The sequence below is a fragment of the Cervus canadensis genome, chromosome 19 (assembly GCF_019320065.1).
Source record: "Cervus canadensis isolate Bull #8, Minnesota chromosome 19, ASM1932006v1, whole genome shotgun sequence".
NCBI lineage: Eukaryota > Metazoa > Chordata > Mammalia > Artiodactyla > Cervidae > Cervus > Cervus canadensis.
The window spans coordinates 356,940-369,201 of NC_057404.1; the positions used below are offsets into that span (position 1 = coordinate 356,940).

Sequence of the window (12,262 nt, forward strand, 5' to 3'; positions counted from 1 at the left end):
ATGTGAGTTAGTGTGTCTTGTAAGCTCATTTATTTTTTTAATGGAGATATATGGACATATAACATTAGTTCTGGGTGTACCACCTGAAGCAATATATGTGTATGTTGTAAAGTGATCACAACAGCTAAGTCTAGTTAACATCCACCACCACACATAGTTAACAGTTTTTTTTTTTTTCTGATGAGAACTTTTAAGATCTTCTCTATTAACAGCTTTCAGACATGCAACGTGATATCATTAACCATAGTCTCCTTGCTTACATTACATCCCCATTTCTTATTTATTTTATAACTAGAAGTTTATACCTTTGACTACATTCCCCCATTTTTGAAATAATGTAATTTCAATACTATATTGAAATAGTATAATTTCAATATTGTATTAAATAGTTTTCTATAAGAGTAAATCAATATGTTATGGAATATTTGAAATAGTATACGGCTTTTTAAATTTCAAAACATTGTTAAGTACATATTCTTATATAACATCAATTATTTTCTGAATTAAAATGTTAGAAACTTGTCAGGGTAGTAATGAGAGAATAAATTGTATTTTTAAATTCAAATAGGTTTTATGTTATTTGTACCAATTTAATGTGTAAAGAATGTTTTGAGTATAACAAAGGTGTTTATTATTTTAACTGGAAAAAGCCTATGTTACCATAAAATAAAAACCAAGTAGAGAAGAAACAATAGATTCTAAATTGTAGAAGTAAGTATGCAAGCATTGTTAACAGACACAAACTTTCAGGAAAATGTTTCCTTGAAAGACTCATTTGCAGAGAATGCTTGCATAGTAAAGGGAGAAACTCTCTTAGGTCTTTCTTATGGGTCAAGCTTTGTAATAGTGGCAGAGAGCTATCTGTCATGTTCCCAGAACAGTGGCATTATAACGTGGTGTTGGTTGCTTTAATTTCCTAGAGTGGCTGTAACAAACTACAGGCTGGGTGGCTTAAACAGAAATTTATTCTCTCACAGTTCTAGAAGCTAGAAGTCCAAAATCCATCTGGGCTGCGCTCCCTCTGGGGGTTCCAGGGAGAGAATGCATTTCCTTTCTTTGCCAGCTTCCAGTGGTTTCAAGCATTCTTGACTTGTGGCCACATCACTCTAGTCTCTGCCTCCAACTTCACATTGCCTTCTCCTCTGTGTATCTGTGTTTGCTTTTTGAAGACACTTGTCACTGGACTTAGGGCTTACACATCCAGATAAGCCAAGATGATCTCATCATCACCAGGTCTTTACATCCACAAAGGCCCTTTTCCCCCCAAATAAGGCCATATTCATAGGTTCCCAAAGTTAAGACCTGGCCATGTCTTTTGGGGGCCACCATTCGACACACAGGCTATAAGTCGTGTGTTTGAGCCTACTGGCCTGTAAAATGTAATCATCATGCTTTACAAAGTTCACATGAGGATTAAATGACAGTGTGGGGCTTTTATGAAGAGCTCGGTAAAAGTCAGCAATAGCTGTCAGAGGGTCAAAAAGAAGAGGCAGTACTGATGACACCGAGAGCACAGAGTATTTCTACTGATGCTAGATACTGAAGGATTGCAGAAAAAATGTAAGATGGCGTATGAATGACAAGAAAATTAGGGAGAATACTCAAGGCTGCTAGAGTTGGATTCTGTTTCTCTGTAATTTCAACAATTTCACGTACATCTCTTTGCTTTAATTTCTCCATGGACTCATGAGTATGTAAATAAAACAATGAAAGAGAGTGCATTCAGCCTCCGGGAGATTCTTAAGCTCATTTTGATCATCTTTTTATGATAATTCAATCTGTACTCTCAGCTAAATCAGTTGTAATATTCTAGTTAAGCTGCTCAGAGTCTGCAGGGCACTTTTAGGTAAAATTTGTTTTTCTCCTGACCTAGTTCATCCTGAGAAATGCTCTCATATGAGAGTTTTCCATTTTCTCTGTTATAATGGATAATAATTTGTAGTCAATTTTCAGGTATCTTTTGGGGACTTATACTACTTTTTATAACGCTTATTATTGTATTATATTTACTTTTCTAATTGTACTTTCAGACCAGTGTGCATGAGACCTGCAAGCTAAATGTAATAAGCAAAATCTGTTCAGAAAGGTAAAATACAAAATAATTCTTATACTATTATGTATCAAATATTTTTCTTATATTTCACTTTTTTGGATTATTTGTTTTACTGATTTTCTCTACTTTTCAAATAATGTGTGCTCAGTCACTCAGTCATGTCTGACTCTTTGCAGCCCTATGGACTCTATGAGGCTTCTCTGTCCATGGGATTCTCCAGGCAAGAATACTGGAGTGGGTAGCCAGTCCCTTCTCCAGGGATTCAAATAATAGAAAATTGCTTTTATTCTATCCTAGAGAAAACAGATACTTAATAATATTTAGAAATAAATTTTAAAAGATCTACTGTGATATATAAGTAGTACAGTTTTTAACCTGTCCCTTTGAGATCTCAACTATACTCAACTATATTATATAGCAATGAATTTATTATACAACAATTAAACTTAACAGTTTAATTGAACAGTTTCATCATTTGTTTCATTTACTAAAGAATAAATGTGTGTATCAGGGACTATAATACAGGATAATTAAAGGATATCTTATAACAGGATAATCCATAGTTAGATTGATTCAATAAAATATATCTCAAGGTATAGAGATTTGGCTGATAAATGATTTAGGTAGCCCTAATATTATGTGACTTAGAAGGAATAGGTTAAAAATATCAGAAAGTTGGTAGAGAGGAATGAGCAGTTCCTAGGCCAGGAGAATGACAGTTGTTTCTGGGTGACTTTTGACACACTTCAGGTCTCTGTGTTTGGAAGAGGAAGCAGCCATTGCAGCCACACGCTTTTGATGCATAACTATCACCCTTTCCTACAGGGTTGAAATAATAGGCCTATGACTTTACAAAGTTGAAGCAGGGTTAATGGCCTGAAAGGTACAGCCTTGACTTTGTTTCTAGAAGACACCCAGGAGATCCTCCTAATCTTCATTACCCCACTTACACCTTCTAGTACTTTGCAGAGGAACGTTGCTCATGAAATAAATTCTTAACATTAAAAAATGGGATGTTTGCTATTGATTTTTCCCCTGGAGTGTTGATTTGCCTCTCGGTCCTCAGCAGATATTTTTAACATCTGTAGAAAGGAAATAATCCTTATTTAATGTTTATTTTGGCAGCTCGTATACCATATTCAAATGATACAACGAGGATGAACATGGTTCCTACCCAAAGAACTAAGTCGCTTTAGTTGTGTCCGACTCTTTGCAACCCCATGGACTGTATAATGCTCCAAACTCCTCTGTCCATGGGATTCTCCAGGCAAGAATACTGGAGTGGGTTGCCATTTCCTCCTCCAGGAAATCATCCCTGACCCCAGGGATCAATCCTGCATCTCCTGCTTTATAGGCAGATTCTTTACCACTTGAGCCTACACAAGGATGACTTGCAAATTTGTGAAGTGTTCCATATTTTTTTATTTTTGATTAAGACAACTCATATAAAGTATTTAGCACAATACATGAGTCATCATGTCCCAATCAAAGTTTAGCTAATACATCAATTTTGGAGTCAATATTTCTCATGTCAGACCTAATTGAATTCATCCAAAAAAAGTATGAGATATGTCAGTTTCTGTTATACATATTTTAGTCATGAAAATAGATAAATCATCTGAAAAAATTCTTTATCTAGCCAAATAACTAGAGACTAAAGAAAGCTTATATCTCAAACCTGGGATCTATAGGATAGTTTTCTGCCATGTACTCAGTTTTCATAGCTTTGTAGAAGGGGTTGTGGGAGGTTTCTCAAATGAACTTCTTTAAAAGCACTATGCTTTCCCCCAAATAAATATGTTTACTGGACATTAGAGAATTTAATCTGGAAAATGCAGAGAATGCACTTGAAAGTTTGGGGACAGATAAAACCTGATTTAAACCACAGCTCTTGCCAATCGTCAATTATAAGGTTTTGGCACTTCAGTTGACCTTTCTGACCTTCAGTTTCCTCTTCTGTTTAGTGAAAGTAATAATTCCCACTTCTTAGTTGCATTGCATTCATCAAGTCAGCAAATCTGGAAGACTCAGTAATGGCCACAGGACTTGAAATGATCAATCCTCATCCCAATTCCCAAGAAGGGTAGCACTAAAGAATGTGCTAACCATTGGACAATTTCACTCATCTCCCTTGTTAGTAAGGTCATCCTTAAAATCTTGCATGCTAGGCTTCAGCATTATGTGAACCAAGAACTTCCAGATGTCCAAGCTGGGTTTAGAAAAGGAAGAGGAACCAGAAATCAAATTGTGAACATTCACTGTATCACAGAGAAAGCTAGGGAATTCCAGAGACATATCTCCCTCTGTTTCATCTACTATGCCAAAGCCTTTAACTTTGTGGATCATAATAAACTGTGGAAAGCTCTTAAGGAGATGGGAATGCCAGATCATCTTACCTTTCTCCTGAGAAACTTGTATGTGGGTCAAGAAGCAAAAGTCAGAACCCTGTATGGAACAACTGACAGGTTCAAGATTGAGAAGGAGTACAGCTGTCTGCTGTCACCCTGTTTGTTTAATCTATATGCTGAGCACATCATGAGAAGTGCTGGGCTGAATGAGTTGCTGCTGCTGCTAAGTTACTTCAGTCGTGTCCGACTCTGTGTGACCCCATAGACGGCAACCCACCAGGCTCTGCCGTCCCTGGGATTCTCCAGGCAAGAACACTGGAGTGGGTTGCAATTTCCTTCTCCAATGAATGAAAGTGAAAAGTGAAAGTGAAGTCGCTCAGTCATGTCTGACTCTTCGCGACCCCATGGACTGCAGCCTACCAGGCTCCTCCATCCATGGGATTTTCCAGGCAAGAGTACTGGAGTGGGGTGCCATTGCCTTCTCCCGCTGAATGAGTTACAAGCTGGAATTAAGACTGGCGGTAAAAACATCAACAACCTCAGACATGTGGGTGATACCACCCTAATGGCAGAAAGTGAAGAGGAACTAAAGAGCCACTTGATGAGGGTGAAGGAGGAGAGTGAAAGAGTCAACTTAAAAATAAATATGAAAAAAACTAAGATAATGGCATCTGGCCCCATTACTTAATGGCAAATAGAGGGGGAAAAGGTGGAAGTAGTGACAGATTTCCTTTTCCTGGGCTCTAAAATCACTGCAGATGCTAACTGCAGCCATGAAATCAGAAGACATTTGCTTCTTGACAGGAAAGCTATCACAAACATAGGCAGTGTGTTGAAAAGCAGAGACGTTACTCTGCCAACAAAGGTCTTTTATAGTCAAAGCAATGGTCTTCCCAGTGGTCATGTGTGGTTGTGAGAGCTGGACTGTAAAGACGACAGAGAGCTGGAGAATTGGTGCCCTTGAACTGTGGTGCTGGAGAAGACTCCTGAGAGTCCCTTGGACAGCAAGGAGATCAAACCAGTCAATCTTAAGGGAAATCAACCCTGAATACTCACTGGATGCTGAAGCTTCAGTATTTTGGTCATCTGATGTGAACGGACGACTCATTGGAAAAGTCCCTGATGTTGGGAAAGGTTGATGGCAGAAGGAGATGAGGGCATCAGAGAATGAGATGATTGTATGGCATCACTGATGCAATAGACATGAACTTGGGCAAACTTTGGGAGATGGTGAGGGACAGAGAGGCCTGGCATGCTGCAGTCCCCGGGGTCTCAAGGAGTCAGACACAGCTGGGTGACTGAACAAGGGTTTGTTTGTGTGTATCAAAAAGAATGATTTATACACAGTGGTCATACATGCTCTGTATATTCTAGCACACAGTAAGTTCTCCATAAATAGTAGTATTATTAAATAATAGGTAAATTATTATTTTTAACTATAAATAGTACTGTTATTGATGTGGTAGTCAAAGATGGTATGTGAGTTTCTGGGAGGGTATAAACTTCTTCACCTCCTTCAGAGATACAAGATTTGCATATTTTTCTCATTCTTTTCATCTTCTAATTCGTTTTCCTCTTAGCTGCCTAAGTGACGATTTAAAAACACAATTATCACTATTGTATGTTATATGAAAGTTGTTAAGAGAGTAAATCCTACGAGTTCTCATCACAGGGAATTCTTTTCTATTTATTTAATTTTGTATATGTATGAGATGATGGACGTTTGCTAAATCTATTGTGGTAATCATTAGCTGTATATCCTAAACTTATACAGTGCTATATGTCAGTTGTGTCTAAATAAGACTGAAAGGGAAAAAAATTAAAACGCAAATTAGGTGACGTCATTCCCCTGCCTCTGCCCTTTCAAAGGTTTTCCCTTAGACTTAGACTTTAAGCTCAACTTCCTGCCGTGGCTTTTGAGGACTTTTTTGCTTCTGTGGTGTCATCAACCCTACCACAGCTATACTGACCTTCCTCAAAAATGATAGCCTTTTCCCAGCTTCTGTTGCATATACTTCTCCATCTGGTTGGATCTATCTCCTTGAACTATGTCCTCTGCTCAGAAGACATCTCCACAGAGAGTTCTCTGGTCACCCTTGGTAGTTCTGTTCTCTTTCACTGCAGCCTGGCTGTGTCCCTTTTTGCTTGTCTGCATGTCCTCTGTCTAACTTTATAAGCTCCACAATGGCAGAGAACTTATGACTTTCTGCGTTGTTGTATAGCTAATGTTCAGAGCAGTGCCTAGCTTATGGTAGGCACTCAATATATATTTGCTGAAATGAATGTATCAATAAATAAACTTCCTAAATTTTATTTAGGAGCTCTCCTAAATGTCTAGGTTAATGGGAGTTTAAAGTACTTTGACAGTAGTTGGGGATTGCTTTTTATAATTGATATGTTCCTGAAAATTCATGCCTAAATCATTCTATATATGTTAAATAATTAGTTTTAAATTGAGTTGTATGATATTCCCAAAGATGATTTAGTTTTCTTCTGAGTGAGCTTCAGTTGGCAGAACAATTAGCTAAAATACATTAACTTGCTCTTCTTCTTTGCTCTCAGAATCCTCGATCTAATAGATCAGGAAACACTAGATTATACCTGAGGGCTGGCTTGGTGGCTCAGTGCTTTCCTTTTAATATTGACTCATGTGCATCAGTTAAAAAAAGACTTCAGGTCAGCTCTAGTTGAAAATCTTAGACTTAAGTTCCATTTATGGAGCAGAAACAAAACAATGATAAGTATGACTAGAGAAAAGTGACCAGAATCGTGATTAGAATCTGTTCGTGTGAAGGATAGTTGGGGCACTTGGAGGTGTGAGGGCCCTGAGTGTGCACAACAGCCACCCTCAAACGCTCCTGGGCCACGACCAGAAGAGCAGTTTTCCTCTGTTCTTCCACAGGGCAAAGAGAAAACCAGTAACTGAGAGTCATAAAGAAGTAAAGTCTAACTTAACTAAGAACTTCATGAGTACTAAAGTTGTCCTGTCATTGAGTTAGTCTCTCAGTCATGTCCAACTCTTTTCGGCCTTATGGACTGTAGTCCGCCAGTCTACTCTGTCCATGGAATTCTCCAGACAAGAATACCAGAGTGTGTAGCCATCCCCTTCTCCAGGGGATCTTCCCAACTCAGGAACTAAACCCAGTCCCTGAATCTCCCACATTGCAGGCAGATTCTTTACCATCTGAGCCAGCAGGGAAGCCCTACTAAAGTTGTATATATATGGAAATGTTGTCTCAATAAATGGTGAGTTGTTATTACTAGAGGTATTTCAACCAACTGATGAGAACCCAGTGGAGTCACTGTGACAAGGACTCTAGCATCTTATGATCAATTAGTTTCTTGTGGATGAAGGGGCAGGTTCAACAGTGGCCCATGGTTCTAATTCAAGGAACTCTAAAAACCTATGAAAAAAATTAAATTTACCATGACTTTTTTCAGGGACACTTTTATATTTGCTTTGGGAATAATACAGAATTCAGTTGGGGGCCTTGTGGGTGTTGTGTTGACATCCAATGGATCCAGTAGCCACAAATGGTCACCTAACTGTCTTTAGAAAGGATGAGCTGAGTTATCTGCAGGACTTCTCTTTTGCCCAGTGGGGCTTGTACATTGGAACCCTGATAGCCAAAGCCCTCTTTCTCTCTGTTGCAACTGTCAGGTTCTTCCCTAAATAAATGTTAAAGAAATACTTAGAGTGTATCACCTTGGAGAAATGTTAAATTATCTGCTGGAAACACCTCTGTGTCTGTGGCTTGGCTTTTGCTCAGAGTTGAAAGATTTATGGTAGAAAGTAGAACTTCTGACTCTAGGTATTTAACTTATTGACAGCATATATATTAATATATCTTTCATTACCTGAATGTTATGACCAGAGATGTTTCAATATTCACTTACATAACACATCACCAGCCATAGAAATTAGTTTCTGCAAAAATCTCCCGGTCAATATTGTGTTAAGACCTGGCTGCTTTTCACCCTGAATTCTGTGTTTTGCTTCTAAAACCACGATAGGAATTCTGTGTTGCTATCTTCTACTCACCTTGTGTTCATCTTTTAGACTTTTGGTTTTGCTAAAATCCTTGTAGCTAAATAAAAGTTCTAGGCATATTTTGTTTCAGCCACTCTAGAGGAGAAAAAAAAGTGTTGACAGAAACAAGAGGTATTTAAAATTTCTGTTTTTGGAAGACACAATTGATTCATTTTTTTATCAGTGCCCTAGGCTTCCTTTTTAGAAGTAGCAAATTTCCCTAGAATAATGAGTCGATACTCTAGCCCCATTATTTAAAGTTACAGTAAAAGTTTCCTTTCATTTCAAATACACAGATAAGGTTTTCCTGTTTTAACTCTATCCATTTACTAAAGACAGCCAGATCACCAAGATGGCCTCTAGGTGAACAGTCAAGATAGGCACCAAAGTTGATATAGGAATGAATTTTCAAAAATATTTGCTATACCAGAATTACAAAACCTCTTCTCCACCATCCAATTTATATTCAAAATTGCTACTACTGCACGACGTTAAATTACTACAGCATTGTTGAGTTTGATTTCTACTGCTAACCTTTTAGTAAAAAAGTAACAGATTCATTTGTTTATAATGTAATTTTAGAAGGCTTTCTTAAAGACATGATTTCATAAGACAGCATGTGCCACTCGCCTATGGAAATGCGACCCTGAAATAATCTTAAAAGCCAATCGAAAAATATGGTTAAAACAATTTTTGAAGAATTCATAAATTAGGTAGTCTGCATAAACTTAATTACTTTTTTTTTACTGCTAATTTGTTTATTAGAGATTTTTGTCTATGTCCCAAGAACTCTAATTGTGTCACATTTGAGAATAAATGGAAACATGACGGAAATAAAATTTTTTCATGATTATATTGTTAAAGAATTTTTACGGGTCAGTAGTCAAAGGAAAAAGAGGCTTTCTTGCTAATACCAAGTAAAAATTCAGAAAGTCATCTGCCACTTGTTTCCCTGGTCTCCTCTGCTGACCAGGAGACAGCAGTCTGTTCAGCTACAGCTATCCTGTCCACTGGCTGTCTGGGTGGTCAGTTGCATCACAGTTCACTTCTCAACCTCAGACAACATGGTTGATTGAGTCTGCTTAATGCCGTTACATATCAAACATCAAATGATAGGTAAGGTGCCATTTTATGTGCCAGAATGGCTCAAAGTTAGGATAATAGTCAGATAACTCATATTATCAAGACACAAAGCTGTTGGCTCAGGGCACAGGAGCTCAAATCTCTCTGAAAATGCCTTGTCAAATTACTGACAAAGTCTCAAGCACACATATTTCATCAGACTCAGTGGGGTAGTTTGTTTACTTTTGTCCTCAGTAATTCATGGGAATTATGTGGATGTGACTAGAATTTAGATTTAGTGCTAATGATTCACTGCATCCAAAAATCCCTATATCAGGCATCACCTCGTGATGTGCAAAAAAAATCAAAACAGTGGCAAAAAATAATTGAATGATTGCAGATTTCCTTTGTGACTTGTTAATCCTCTATCCCATGGGTCCTGGTGAGTGTGTCAAGTGTTAATGAGAATCAGGATCGTGTTGTGTAGAAGGTTATGGAATTTTATATTCTCTTTTAGGGGTGTTTGTGTGGGAAATGGCAACCCACTCCAGTGTTCTTGCCTGGAGAATCCCAGGGACGGGGTCGCACAGAGTCGGACACGCCTGAAGTGACAGCAGCAGCAGCAGCGTGGTTTTACATCATTCACACTTGTCTTAATTCGAGCTGTGTTTGTGGGCATTTCCTCAGGGTCTCTACTTTGAGGGTGACATTTTACTATTGACGTATAAGCAAGACACTTATCCCCTGGAGAAGGAAATGGCAACCCACTCCAGTATTCTTGCCTGGAAAATCCCATGGACGGAGGAGCTACATGGGCTACAGTCCATGGGGTCACAAAGTGTTGGACACGACTGAGTGACTTCACTTTCTTTTCATCCATAGCAGTGTTACTGCCATTTGCCCTTACATGGGAATTATTTCAAGATTCAACCACATAGAATTCGGGGGCAGCAGGGGGAGGAAGCATGTGAGCGAGGAGAGTGAGCTGTCATACAAACTATTCAGTTGGGAGTCAGGTGGTGGTGATTCTGGCCCAGCTTTGCTCCTGACAGCTTTGTTCCAAGCAGGCCACCAAATTATTCTCTGCATGTGATTCTTTTACTTTGCAAACAAATATTTTTGGAGTGCTTGCTGTATACTGTATATGGCAGCAAACAAAATAGACAAGATCCTTGACTTCATGAACCACATATTATATTGGAGGAAGATCAGCAATGAGCAAATAAATAGATTAAAAAAATTTTTTTTAATAATACTATGTCAGGTACAGATATACTATGGATAAATGCAATGGAAAAAATCAAAGAAGTGGAGAGCTTTGGAGAGTGTGGATATGATGGCAAGGGGTTCGATTTTAAGTAAAGTGTCATTCAGGAAAATCTTACTGAGAAAAAGATGTGGAAACCCAGGATCCAAGAAGATATGGGAATCCAGGAAGTGAGGAGAACCAGATATCCTGAGTCCTGTGATATCTGCTCCAAATGAGAAAGAGGGCATGATGGGATCAATCCTGCAAGCAGATACTGTTGGCAAGGATGCAAGTGTTGAGGGGGTAGATATAAGGGAGAGTTGGAGGGTCTTGCCAGGCACATGTAGAGCTTGGGAGCTCCCTTTCAGCTTCTGACAGTTTTTTCAACAAGGATGTTAGGAAAGTTATTAATATATTCCTTTAGCAATCATTTATTGGCACCTACAATGTGCTAGGTGCATTGTTTGATGCTGAGGATACTTTGATGAATAAAACACAGTTTTGCCTTCAAAGGGACTCAGCCTAACAAGGGACCAGACATGAAAACAATTACATTAATGTCCAATGCGATCAGTTTAGAAAGGTGTGTGTTATGGGGACAACACAGAGGGACTCTTTCCATTAGGCAGTATTAGGGAAGGCTGCTCCAAGGGAAGAAATAATAGCTGAATTATATTTTGGAGGATAAACAGAAGTTTGCCATGTGGACAAGGTGGAAAAAGAGAGCAGCCTAAATCTATTTTGTATTGGGGGAACTACAACTAGCTTAATTTTATGAGAACAAAAAATGAGAGAATAAATGGATGTGAGGGAGGTTGGGGAAGTAAAATTAGTGATACTTAGTAATTAATTGCATATGAATGGTGAAGGTGAAGCCAAGGTTTGTAGGCTTGGGGACTTGGGTAGATGATATTACCACCAAGAAAGTCGTTTATCTCAAAGGAAGACTCTTGGCTATGGTGGTGGTGGGAGACAGCAGGGTGTTGTTGACATATTGTCTTCATCTGGTTCAATAAGTGCACGACCTTAAGTTTCCTTTCAGTGGAGATAAAAGCGGCTTTCTTTCTGGAAGAGATGACGTGATTTACACTGTCATCCAGTGCTATGCTGGTAAATTGGCTCCCTGAAAAACAAAACTTGTTTGTAGCATTTGCTGATTTCTGTGGTGTAAAGATTCCTGCTAGATTTCACGCTAATAATCGTTGGACAGTCTCCTCCTGCAGCGCTAGTTTTGTCCCCGAGAGGTGTTTGCTGAGCTCCCGTTAGGTGTGAGGCATGCAGCCGTGTGCTGGCTCTTTCTCCTGTATTTCTCCTTATCTACTGCCCACCCTCCTCCAGCCCACTCTTCCCCACGGGTGAGTTTTAGCAGTGGGTCTGCTTTCCAGCTTCTGGTGGCTCAGAGAGGCAGTCCCGATCCCCTCGTTTCTTCTTTACCAGGTCACACGGTTTGGACTTGCCTGCCTCACTGTGAGAGGCTCTGACTCCTGTCAGGCAGCCTTCTGCACACAACTCTCCGACTT

The 12,262-nt window shown here is 38.9% G+C and overlaps 1 protein-coding gene across 7 annotated transcripts in view; it reads left to right on the plus strand.

The window, feature by feature from the left end:
• CORIN (corin, serine peptidase) overlaps positions 1 to 12,262 on the plus strand; it is a 263,542-nt gene that overhangs the window by 101,674 nt on the left and 149,606 nt on the right. The gene's annotated exons all lie outside the window — the stretch shown is intronic.